Raw genomic sequence first — 14078 nt, 5'->3', positions numbered from 1 at the left:
ATCTAGACTTTAGACCTTGAGGTTCTTTCTGCCACTCTCAGGATATTGTTGCTACTCTTGGTGCCACTTTATCTCATAGTGCCTTAAGGAACATCGCACGCTCATAACACAGGTGGCCTTACCTACAAGAATGACTATAGCGGCTACATGGAAACAAGTGACACCACCACAGCATCAGGACAACTGGAAAAGAATGTCTAATGTTTATTATTTAAGCAAGTTGACTGGTATTCAACAAGACCGATTGGGCATTTTTCAAAACGTATGGAAGTCTTATAAACAATGAGTACAAGGAAATACTGTTCATCAGTTTCAGTCTTATGTACTAGGATTGCTACTGTTTAGAGAGATTGTAGACAATCAGAACATTTATTCATATGGATGTGGAATGGTATGACCAGATGGGGGTGGAGAGGGAGGGTGGGAATCTTATGTATAATATGCTTGATGTCGATAATAGGACACATTTCTGTTTGCTTTTTTTGACCACTGCAGCACACTGAGCCGACAGTTTCAATGTATTATCCACTATGATGCCCAGATCTTTTTCCTGGGTGGTAACTCCTAATATGGAACTAACATCATGTAACTACAGCAAGTGTTATTTTTCCTTTTGTGCATCACCTTGCACATGTCCACATTAAATTTCATCTGCCATTTGGATGCCCAATCTTCTAGTCTCACAAGGCCCTCCTGCAATTTATTACAATCTGCATGTGATTTATCAACTCTGAATAATTTTTTCATCTTCAAATTTGATCACCTCACTCTTTGTTCCCTTTTCCAGATCATTTATAAATATATTTAAAAAACACCGGTCGAAGTACAGATTCCTAAGGTACTTCACTGTTTATCTTTCTCCAATGAGAAAACTGACCATTTAATCCTACTGTCTGTTTCCTTGTTGCGGCTCGAAGCTGCTGGAAAGGATAGTGGACCCTTGGGCCGACCTACCGAGGGTGACAGGGTAGGCCGGGAGGCGGAGACGCAGCCTGGTAAGACTTCACCCGGAGCCGGGGACCCTCCGGGAGGAGCCCGTAGGGACCCGGGCCCTTGGGACTTAGGCACTGTTAAGGAATGTCCAGAAAGACTGATGCGGAGAGAAGGCCGGAGGCCTATCAGCAGCAAAGGAAGAGTGGGCCGAAGGGCTGGGCCAGCAGGGACACCGGAACCAGGGCAGGCAGAGTGAGATAGAGTTCGTGATACCCGGATAGGCTTGGGAGCTGGCTGAGCTGAGCAGAAGGTCGGGTGGAGGCAGGGCAGACCGGAGGCTGCAGCGGAGTCAGGAGCAAACTGGAGTCTGAGGCAGGCAGCAGGCTGTAGCAGAGTCAGAAGCAAACTGGAGTCAGAGGCTGGCAGCAGGCTGTAGCAGAGTCAGAAGCAAACCGGAGTCAGAGGCAGGCAGCGGGCTGAAGCGAAGTCAGAAGCAAACCGGAGTCAGAGTATAACACAGTAAAAATCAAAATTTTACTCAAATAACAGTAGTCATAAGCCAGAATTCCTGGCCCATTGTATGAGGTACCACATACCAGTACCATTGTATGAGGTCTTAATGAATGCAATGTGTAATGCTCTTTTGAATTCTTGCATACCAGTACTGTTATTTGAGTAAAATGTTGCTTTTTACTATAGGCTACCATCAGTGCAGATGTAGAAAAATCTATGAAACCTGACGATGGCAATAGATAGAGGGGAAGGAGGAAAGAAGAGTGGAATGGATGCGGCATCACACGTCGAGAAATAGCGTCATGGGCGGCATTCGCATGGCTACTCTTTCTGGCCTGAGTGAAGCAAGCTGAAAATTAGAGGGGAGGCTTTCACTGGACTCTCCGTGGAGCTGAAAAAGGAGCCTAAGATTCCCATGGTCAACATTTGCCTGCAAGTGGAAGATACCGAGCATAGGTCATGAGGCAGGAGACAGCCAAGCCCGAAAGTAATTTTGATACCTCCGTGAATGGGAGGCAGCAGAAATGTCACATTTGACAGCTGGCTCTGTGTGACTAACATTCTCTGACTATATTTATACTTCCTTTCTAAGAGTTTTGTTCAAGCACATCACAATGGTTTGTAGCTAAAGGGGCCCTGAACCTTGTCATGACAGCCGGAGCTGAAATGATTTTTATTATTTAAGAGTGGGATATATTCTATGGGTCCAAATTCGGAAACATGCCCATTCTTTTTGTAAGTAAAATGATTTAAAACAAAAAAAAAAAAATCCGCTCCATTTTATAATAACTGTCAGTTTTGAGAAGTCATGTTCTTTTGCCTTCTACAGTTTGGACTTTTAGCACAATGCTTGCAAAATATTTTTAACTGGAGTCACGCATACCGTCGGACTTCAATAGGAAAGGCCACGTGTGGGGACATGAAAACTTGTTAAATGACTGCAGACACCTCTTATTGGTCTCCCGAGATACTCAGCGAGGCTTTAGTAAGGCAGGAGACTGAAGGAGCATGGGGAATGTTCACATAAGCAGCAGAAGTGCTCACTCTGTTTGAGAGACAGATTCTGGAACCTAAGACATTGCTAGAAGGAAATCAACAAAACTGGTACTTAGATGTGATTATCTTATGGGGAGAGGGGGACTACCTACTAAGCTGTGCTTATTCATTTGTGCACCGTAAAATGGTGTTTATCCTGCAGCAAATTTCCTGGGGCCTAAAACCCAGCACAACAAGGATATGCTAATCAGTTGCTGTGCATGCAAATGCATGCACAGCAGGTTGTTGCCAGGAAAATGAGTGGTGCAGAAGGTAAAGCTAACTTCCCCCAGGAGAATCGACAAGTTCATTTAAAGGGGCCGCAAGGCCCATGAAAAGCCCCCCAATGTCCCATGTGCAAAAAGCCCAAGGGGGTCTAGTGGACCCCTGGACCTCTCTGCACCCCCGCCGGGGCCCTAAGTGTAAAATAGAACACACACACATACACTTTCACTAGATAACTTTCACTAGATAACTACTCAGCTTTTGAATATGGAACTTCGCCCCGCCAATATTCACCTCATTTACTAGTTTGGACATATCACAATGTACTTAATTTAATACCTTCTTAAGGCTTCTCTTTTTCCAGCTGAACCAGCTTCCAAGTTCAAGGTCCTTGTTATTATGTAACTTTTTGCTTCTCTGCTCTTGTCTCTTACCACAAAATTTGCTCCTTATGTTATGTTATGTTATACTGATCTACCCCTGTTCGATGTAAACCGACCTGATATGGTATTCAACCTTGAAGGTCGGTATAGAAAAATGTTAAATAAATAAATAAATAAATAAATACCCTTCTGGCAAATTCCTGCTGGTGTACTGGGGTCAAGAGAGATCCCAAATTACTCCTGCCCCGTGGGTGCCATTTTTCAAAATGATTCTGGCTGACTCACAATTGCTCTTTTGCCCCTTTCATGTGCACGGCAAAGGAACGCTTTGAATTATAGCGCTGGTGAAGCAGGAGCAACTTGAGATTGTGCTCCTACCATGTGACAGGGGCTGACCAATGGCACCGGTAGCCCCTGTGACATAGTAAGGGCAAAGGCTATCGGCGCCATTTTGAAACCGGCAGCCGATGGCCCGAGTGCAGGGGATGGCTCCCAGACCCCCCGCTGGACCACCAGGGAGTTTTGGTAAGTCTTGGGGGGGTCAGGAGGGTGGGGGGTTTGTTTAAATTGGGTCTCATAGGCTGCTGAATTATTCGTTGAGATTCGTTGTATTCATGGGGAATCGCGATACGTTTCGCTTCCCCACGAATACAACGAATAAGGCCCTATACGTTGTGGATTCCCAATTCGTAGGGAACGAATCCACACCCCTAGAGGATATCTACCGCAACAGAAAGCTCTTCCACTCCATCAATGAGCACGTGGTCTGTGATGCTCCACTTTGCATCCTCAATGTGGTCGCCAGGTACCCGGGAGCTGTGCATGATTTCTTTATATTTAGGCAATCTAACCTAAATATTAAGATGGCCTCTACGGTGATGGTTGGCTAATAGGTAAAAGCTGTGCTTCTTTCTATCATCCTTCTCCAGCTAAGTGTTTACAGCTAATGGCAGTGTCATGAGGGGCTGTCAGAGATGTGATTGCATCAGTTAGATGACAAGAAGCTTGCACATTTAGGTCAACAAGCCATAGTGCCAGGGCCCTAGTGCTGTAGAGGCCTGCTAATGTTGCATACCCATACAATGCATTCTCTACTAAGGTCAGTGTGTGACCAAGCACTACAGACTTTCCAACTTGTCAGCTTAAAACAAGTGGCCATTCAAATCCTCTCTCTTTTAGAGCTGTTGAAATGTCACTTGTCAACCCAAACCTTTTTGGGTTGACAGGGACTGCCAGGTCAGGTGTGCCTTGTTAATACTCTGTCAGCCTTCGGCTAACACTGCCCATATCGGCATCCTGTCTAAAGCACTTGTGCTGTGACAGCCAGTCTTCTTCCATCTAGCCGGCACAAGAACTCTGTACAGAGGACAGGCCTGGCTTGGTTGCAACTGTCGTCTTTGAATGCAATTTTTAAGGGTTGGTTGGCACTAGTCTGCTTGATGGGCCTTTCTCTATATGGGGCTTTCTGCTGGCTGAGGGTGGCATTTCTTTAGGAGGCCTGGCCTACCCCTGGGTCATCCTGAGTGTCGGGGACTGCTCAGCAGAGTAGACTCCTGAGAGAGATGGCATGGATGCAGGCTGTGGCAAATGATGGATTAGCTGCAGCAGCGCTGTGATAAAATTATTCACCAAGGTAGCCACTGTGATAAAGCCCTATGTTATGACTTCTGTTTGCTCCTGCACAGTACAGAAGTGGTTCAGCTGAGCCTCCTCATTCAGACCAGCTTTGCCCATACGTGGTGTAGCTGCACCCCATGCCTTCTCTCAGTGTGGTCAAGTGTGACCTCCACAGTTGGATCCACTACTGGCGCTGCTGATGCTGCAGGTAGTGAGGTTGCTGATTGCTGAGGCTCTGTCTGTGGCTGCAAGGCTGGCATTGTTGGGCTCATGGCAATAGCTGGACATGTGGTGTGCTGGAGGCAGCTGGCAACTGGGCTTCTTAATCCCATGACAGGGCAGGTCCCTCCATAAAGCTGGAGAGCTTGAGGCTAGCGTCAAGGGATATGAGCTCCTCCTCCTCCTCGTCCTCTGTTCACTGCATCTCTGCATCCATTAGAAAAGGGGATGCTGAGACCTGGGGCTGCGCTGCTGGTACCTGGGTCTTCGCAGTTGAGAATGGAGGATTCCTGGCGAAAGCTCTGGAAACAAAGAAGAAGATATAAGTAGGAATGCTAAGACGTGCACTTGTACTGTTTTGCATAAGATGTGCACTTTCAGAACCCTGGGGTGTTTACCATCCAGTCCAGGTAATTTACTACTCTTCAGTTTGTCAATCTGACTATCTTCCAGGCTAACCGTGATTTGGTTGAGTTCATACAAAAAAAAGGAACTATACTAAATGATATGCTTACAGACGAAAACCCCGACCTTTGCGCCATCACCGAATCCTGGTTAAAAAACACCGACCAGGTTTTCCTAAACCAACTCCCCACAAAGACATACGACCTACTCTCCATACCTAGGCCGAAAAAGAAAGGAGGTGGTCTACTCCTGGCAGCCAAGAAAAAACTCAACCTCAAACTCCAAACCACTCAACCGCCACCCAAAATTGAAATTGCACTATTTACATCCAAATCCCTTCAAGTCTGCCTAGTCTATGCCCCCCCAGGCCTAATTGAAAAAGATCCCTCACCCATCACTGAATACTTCACAGTCAACATCAAAACAGACCTTCCTACCATTATACTAGGGGACTTCAATCTCCATGTGGATACCCGCCCCACCACCCCCGCCTGCGAGACTCTACTGGACACCCTCAAAGCCCTAGATTTCAATCAAATCATCACCGAACCCACACACAAAGCAGGACATACACTCGATCTAATATTTGTGAATTCTAAAATAACCATCGCCACTCCACCCGTAGTCACCCCAGTACCATGGTCCGACCATTTCATCATTAATGCAACCCTGGAAACCAAACCCCTCACACCACCCACTCAAAAACACCAAAAAAACCATCTCCTTCCGTAAACACTGTAGTACGGAAGAGCTCACCCTAGCTTTCAACAAAATAGCTAATTACATCGATCTCACCAATCCAGACACCGCACTACACTCCTGGAACAATCTCACTACGTCCATAGCCAATGAGCTATGCCCCATTACCCACAAAGAAATACCCTCCACACAACAGGAAAAAAGGAAACCTTGGTTCTCCACCAAGTTAAAAACCTTGAAACAAGAACTAAGAGCCAAAGAACGCGCCTGGCGCAAACAACCGTCAGCTGCACTTAAAGCCACCTATAACAACTCTTTACACGCATACCGCCATGCAATTACTCAAGCCAAGCGTGATTTCCACGCGGCAAAGATTCACGACTACCAGTTTAATGCAAACGCCCTATTCACATACGTCTCAGAACTCACCAATCCCAATGCACCAACACTCAATGATACCAGCTCTAACAAAAAATGTGAAGAACTAGCCCTATACTTCAAGAATAAAATCGACAATATCCTACTCCGCTTCCCAGACAACACCGCCCCCCCTTCCCCCCATTCCCAATGACAAAAAGATCACCCTTAAAAACATTTGACCTTACCACCAACATAGAAGTGGAAGCTATACTAAAAAAGATGAAACCATCCACACACTCTTCAGACACCATTCCCTCAAAAACCCTCCTCTCCATCACTCCCGCCATCACCAAACACATTAAGGACTTTATCAACTGCTCTATTACTGCAGGCAGTGTCCCAGACCCACTCAAACTGGCCATAGTCAAGCCCCTCCTAAAGAAACCCACCCTCGACCCCAAAGACCCTGCCAATTACCGTCCAATTTCCAATCTCCCATTCCTATCCAAAGTCCTAGAGAGGGTTATTAACAAACAACTAACGGAGTTTTTAGAAGACCACAACATCTTCCACACCCAACAGTTCGGTTTCCGCAAAAACCGAAACACCGAAACCTTACTGCTAGCCATGACAGACACCATACTTAAAGGTATGGACCACGGAAACTCTTACCTTCTTGCCCTACTAGACATCTCAGCTGCCTACGATACCGTCAACCATCAGATACTAATAACCCGCCTAACAGAAATAGGTATCGCTGACACAGCCCTCTCATGGTTCTCCTCCTACCTCACACACAGAGAGTATCTAGTAAAAATCGACAAGCACGAATCCTCTCACATTCCTATCACGCAAGGCGTACCCCAAGGATCATCCCTATCCTCCACCCTATTCAATATTTATCTCATACCCCTATGCCACCTCCTCTCCAAACTAGGCCTGAATTTCTTCCTGTATGCAGATGACGTGCAGATTCTCATCCCGTTTCAGGATTCCATAAAAGAACCTCTGCAACGCTGGGAATCTTGCCTCGCCACCATAAGCGCCTCGCTAACCGAACTCCATCTTGCTCTAAACTCGTCAAAAACAGAATTACTCATCATCTCTAAGCAGCCTGAACGCTTCACTCTCCCCATGCGACAGAACACTCCACAAAATACAACCACAGCCACCCCTCAGACCCAGGTTGTAAGAGATCTAGGCGTCTACATTGACCAACACCTAAGTTTCAAACCCCACATCAAAAATCTAATAAAGGGGGGTTTCTACAAACTTAACATCATAAAAAAACTCAAACCCCTCCTCCACACACACGATTTCCGCACAGTCATACAGACCACAATGCTCACAAAACTAGACTATTGCAATTCCCTATTACTAGGACTCCCCGCCACCACCATCAAACCCCTCCAAATCCTACAAAATTCCATGGCTAGAATCATAACAGGCACTCAAAAAAGGGACCACATCACCCCCATACTAAAAGACCTACATTGGTTACCCATCTCCTTCCGCTCACAATACAAAACCCTCACTCTACTTCACAATTCCCTACACAAACATAACCACACCTGGCTCGACGAAATGCCTCGTTACCGGTCCTCCGACCGACCCACAAGAACAACCCATGCAGGTACCCTGCACACCCCTTCTCTAAAGGCAGCACATTCTACCCACACCAGAGAGAGAGCCTTCTCCGTCGCTGGCCCCACCCTCTGGAACTCCCTACCCACCCTCCTACGCCAAGAGACATCCCTGCAAACGTTCAAGAAAGGAGTCAAAACATGGCTATTCCGACAAGCATATCCCACACAAACCATACTTAATTCCTCCCCAGCCCCCTCAACTCGAACATTCTCCCTTTCCTTTTTCCTCCCCCGCTTCCCCCCCCCCCCACCACCACCTAAGGATCCCCAGAAGAGACAACATCCCCCCTCTACTTACTTTATCTCTTTTTGATAATGTGCGGTTTTTAATGTGTTTTTTGTAAGAAATAGTATTTTGTTCTAAGGTTATAAGAAATAGTAATTTGCTCTAAGGTTACATTGTAATGGTTTTCTACTTTTATTTTCTATGTACATTGTTTTTATTGTTTTATTGTATCACCCACCTGAGTTTTTTGTAAACCGGCATGATGTGCTGCACGAATGTCGGTAAATAAAAGTTAATAAATAAATAAAATAAATAAATAAATCTTAATCATCCCCCTTGAAAACCATCTCTGGAACTGGTATCTCTCCAACATCCTCATTAGTAAACACAGAAGCAAAGAATTTGTTTAGTCTTTCCACGATGGCCTTATTTTTCCTAAGTGCCCCTTTAACCCCTCGATCATCTAATGGTCTGGCACATGCAGTGGTATACTAAGTGGGGGGAGGGGGGGTCTGCCCCAGGTGACAACAAGGGGAGGGGTGCCATTGCCGCCAGCAGGAAGGTCCTGCGGCGGCACAGAGAAGTGACATGCTGGTGGTGTTCCCACTCCCCGTCAGCAAAAGCAAGGTCCTGCAGAAGAAGAGGCTTGCAGTAAATGAAGAAGAGGCCCTGTGCTGCCACCGGTGCTTCCCCAGAGCCAGTAACACAAGAAGAGGCCCTGCTGTGCAGCCACTGGTTGAAGAAGAGTTCCAAAATGTTTGTGAAAGAGTGAGAGACTGGCTTTGTCTGTCTCTCACCAAGTGTGTATATGTGTGTGTGAGTCAGAGGGAGCATAGTTTTGTTTGTGTCTCTTTGTATCCCCAGTCCATAACAATCTCAGGGTGACAGGTATGGAGAGTAGGGGACTTTTAAAATCCTTATTAGTTTTACTTACTAGGTGTTATTAGATGTCTGCTGTTTTGAAGTATTTTATTGATGTTAGGACATTTTTAAAAATTTGTACAGGAACTTCTAATTATTTAATATTATTTTATTCATCAGTTATTTTGAAATATATATTTTTTAGTATGGTTTTACTATTCGATTGATTTATATTTATTATTGTATTATTTTGAGGAATAGTGATTTTCTGCTTTTCCATTGTTGCACTACATACAGAATCTGGCTTGTTGTGGTTTTCAGTTCAGTTTTTGTCTGCATGTGTGCATGTTAGTGTGTGCGAGAGACAAATGAAGTGTGTGTGTGTGTGTGAGTGTTAGCATGTGAGAGAGCTACAGAAGAAGCATGTGTGTGTGAGCAAGAGATGGAGAAAGCGTGTGTGTGTGTGTGTGAGAGAGAGAGAGAGAGAGACATTTACACACAGAGTAAGTGTGTGTGTGTGTGTGTGTGTGTGAGAAAGAGAGATACAGAGAAAGTGTGTGTCTCGCTTTCACACACACGTTCTCTCTGTCTCTCACCAAAAATGTATGTGTGTGTGTGAGAGAGTGAGGGAGCATATTTTGTGTGTGTGTGTGTGTGTGTGTGTGCATGTGTGCCACCAGTCTACAACAATCTTAGGATGACAGATATGGAGAGCGGGAGATTTTTAAAATCCTTATTAGTTGTAATTATTGGGTATTATTTGATGTGTCTGCTGTTTGAAATATTTTATCGATATTTAGGAAATTTTAAAATTATATAGTGGGGGGGTGCCTCTGGATGCATGTATTTCTTTCTGCTTGCCACCTTATCCATTAACTGCTTCTTTATGTCCTTGTAGCGGTGGGTCATCTGCTTTCTTGATGGCACTGCATCAGGATATGGCCTGTGCTATGGTCTATATATCAAATACAAAACCTGTATATATATAGTAGTTTATCAATTTTTATTTGAACAATATAAAAAATGATTCATTAAATAATTGAAGATAGTAAATTGAAAGGATTACACCACCGTGAAAAAATAAGAAGCAATATGAAATAAATGTTTTGGGGGAATAATTAGATAATGTGTTTTACTATTGTTTGTAATTTGTAATATGTGGAATTTGTTATCTATAATGTCATAACATCTTTAGGAAGAGTATGAATGGTGAGTGAATGATTTATAGGTATGATATATTGTGTATGATGTCATATTAATATAACGTTTTTTAATGAATTGTTTTTGATATTGTTCAAATAAAAATTGATAAAATATTATATATACACAGGTTTTGTATTTGATTTATTGCCTATTGTTAGAATTTCCTGTATTTAAAAACCCTTGCTGTGTATGTATTTGACCTGTGCTATGGTCTGCCATATCTGGTTCTTTGAAGCCCTGGAGATCATCATAGCCTGGTTGCTGAACAACAGGTGGTAATTCTCAAAGATGCCAGCAATGAGCTGCTTCTTGTCCTCACACTGAGGGCGCAAACAAAAGTACGCCGGATTTCAATAGATACGTGCGTAGCCACGCGTATCTATTAAAATCCGGGGTCAGCGTGCGCAAGGTTGCCCAAAATCGGCAGCCTGCACGTGCCGAGCCGCGCAACCTGCCTCCGTTCCCTCCAATGCCGCTCCGAAATCGGAGCGGCCTCGGAAGGAACTTTCCTTCCACGCTCCCCCCCCGCACCTTCCCCTCCCTTCCCCTAGCCACCCCCTCGGCCCTATCTAAACCCCCCCTTACTTTTAATCCAAAAGTTATGCCTGCCCGAGGCAGGCGTAACTTGCGCGCACTGGGCTGGCTGCCGGAGTGCCATGTTCTGGTCCGGGGGCTGGTCCGGAGGCCGCGGACACGCCCCCGGTCTGGAACCACGCCCGTGGCCCCACCCCAGGAATGCCCCCGATGACGCGCTGGCTGCGACACGCCCTCCAACACGCCCCCCCAGGAAAGCCCTGGGACTTACGCGCGTCCGGGGACTTTGCGTGCGCCAGCAGCCTATGCAAGATAGGCTCAGCGTGCACAGGGGGGGTTTGGGGTAGGTTTTCGGGGGTTACGCGCGTAACCTACATGCGTAACCCTTTGAAAATCTACCCCTGAATGTGTAGGTGTGTAGACACCGACGATCAGCTGCCTAGCTGCCAGAAGATCAGGTTGCAACTCCCACTTCTGGAGAGGTGATGTCATTCTCCTGACTCTCACTTCCATTCCCCCCTCCCTTTTCTTCCTCAGCCCCTCCCCCCCACTGCACCTGCTCTGCCAACTCCCCCATTCTCTATCCTCTCTGTCTAGCCCTACCCTGCCATCCTCTTCCCTCTACACTCATCTGCCTATCCGATTCCCCTTCCACCTCCTCCTATCCTGTCCCTCCTCCCTATCTCTACTCCTACTCTTCCTATTCCTACTCCTCCTCCTTTCACTCCTGCGCTCCTCCTCTCTCCTCTCCTCCCTTCTCGCCTCTCCTCTCTCCCCAAAACTTCCAGATGCCATCCTCTTGCTCCTCAAGACTCCTTTCCTCACTACTCCTCATCACTCCTCATCACTCCTCCACCACTCTTCAACACTCCTCCACCACTCTTCAACACTCCTCCACCACTCTTCAACACCACTCCATCACCATTCATCTGACACTCATTTGCCACTGCTCGCCACTCCTTCACCACTACTCCTCACCACCACTCTTCCATACAAAAGGACAGACATACAAACAAGACATTCCACAGAAAAGGACAGACATACGAACAAGACGAATGCACAAAAACTTTCACACACACATAAATACAATAGACAAAGTTAAAGTAAACAGATAAGAAACAATAAATAAGACAGCTTACTCAGGTAATCAATAGAACTCTCCTCCAAAACTCCAATGAACCACCAACTAAACTCCTTTCCTCTCTCTCCAACGCCTGACCCAAAGAGGCAGCTGAAGGAAGCTATATATATATATATATACATATATATATATATATAAGCAAAGAAAATAATGTGCCATACGTAAAGTGACGTGCATCATATAAAATGTCACGAGAGGCGTTAAGTGATGCGCAACGCAGTAGTGCGTCAAGTGATGTGATACATACACAGCGCGGTATTTTGTTAATTTCCCTAACCACGCTCATTTTTTTATTGCAGGATGCTGACGAACCATATTTCTGCTGTTTTTATCATGACTTAATGAATCTAGGCCTAAGTTAGGGAATGCTGTAAGATTTATTTAATACTTTTTTGTACCGACCTTCATGAATAGATTCATATCAAATCGGTTTACATAGAACAAGGGGGTTAACTGAATAAACTATTTAACAAAGAAGCAAAAGTTACATCAAACAAGGAAATATAAACTTGGGGGCTAGGGTAGCCAGAAGCAAAGGACAGTGGAACTAAATAAATGAGAAATATAGAGACTGCCGAATTAGGCGTGGCGTCTGGTCAAGAAGTAGAGTCTGAATATGTAGTATATTGACGGTTTTAGGGAGTTAGGGGAAGGCTTGACAGAAAAGCCAAGTCTTAAGTTTTTTTCGAAAGGTTAGAGGGCAGGGTTCAAGTCTGACGTCTGTGGGCAAGTTATTCCATATGGCAGGACCCGCTGTAGAAAATGCTCTTTCTTTGGTAGTTGATAGATGCAGGCTCATGGGTCTGCTGAGGTTCCTTCTTCAGAGAATGGTTGCTTTCCCTTGCAAATAATATTTTGGGCAGGCTAACATGACACTTAAACTTTAAACTACTCCTCAGCTCTGCTTGGGTAGCTCTTCTTTTTTTCATCTGGCATGTCAATTATGTTGTAGACCTCTGAGAAAGGAGATAAGACTTGTATTAACCCATGAGCCACTGCTTATGGAAATACTCAATAGAATAGGCCTCAAGACTGATCCCTTTTGCACTCTGTTTATCACCTTGGGGTGAACTCCATTTGCCACCACACTCTGCTGCCTTTCATTCCCCCTATTTCTTATCCAGTCTGTCACCTTAGAGCCCACTGTCAGGCTGCTTATCTGCAGTGGTTAATGGGCTTCGAGCCAGTTGCCAGCTTTCTCCACTTGGCAATGCAGAAGTAAAGAACAATAATAATTTGTTGACCTTTATTTCTAGGTACTAAAGGCTTTGAGGAAATGTAAGCAGAGCACATCCAGTGCTCTTCCCCAGCCCCACCCTCGCTCTCCCCCCTCCCCAGAATCTGTGGTTTCTAACTCCTTGGGCCATGATTTGCATGACATCTTTCTCTTTTTTGCTCAGTGAAATTAAGAAGGGGGCCCTTTTGCTTTAACTTTTGCTAGAGCTCCAGAATGAAGTGGCTCTTGTGGGCATTCCGTGGACGACCCTGCCACAACAGGTGCTGTGCCGCAGAACAGGGCACCTTTCAGCAGGGATGTGAAAGCCTGTGTGAATTAACACCGTGTGCTCCGATTATTTTGTTGGTACCACACCACATCCGTTCTAGGTCAGCAGTCACCCTCTGAACCGCTGCGTGAAATGATTTGGCAATCGCAGTACGTTTATGGTGAGCTGCATACCAAAAAAACCCCACCAGCCTAAGTTACTGTTAAATTGGTTTTCATTCCTTTTAGGAAAATATGAACTGGCTATATATTAGGGATGTGCAGAGCAAAATTTTATGTTCATATTTTTTATGTCCGAAAGGGGGTCCCACTTGCGGCCAATATGGACATAAAAAAAATCCAATGAGTTGGGTATATGTACATATGTGCAAAAAAAAAAAATTAAACCCCCTCACCCTCCTTAATCCCCCCCCCAGACTTACCACAACTCCCTGGTGATCGAGCGAGGAGTGAGGACGTCATTTCTGCAATCCTTGGCGAGAAGCATGTGACATCGGTGGCACGTCGAGTGACGCGGCGTCACGTGATTCCCGGCTCGTTCGCGCCGGACGGCTCGTTCGGCCCAAAAAGAACT

The sequence above is a fragment of the Rhinatrema bivittatum genome, chromosome 2, assembly GCF_901001135.1.
Source record: "Rhinatrema bivittatum chromosome 2, aRhiBiv1.1, whole genome shotgun sequence".
In the NCBI taxonomy this organism is placed as follows: Eukaryota; Metazoa; Chordata; class Amphibia; order Gymnophiona; family Rhinatrematidae; genus Rhinatrema; species Rhinatrema bivittatum.
This window is presented reverse-complemented; position numbering follows the sequence as displayed.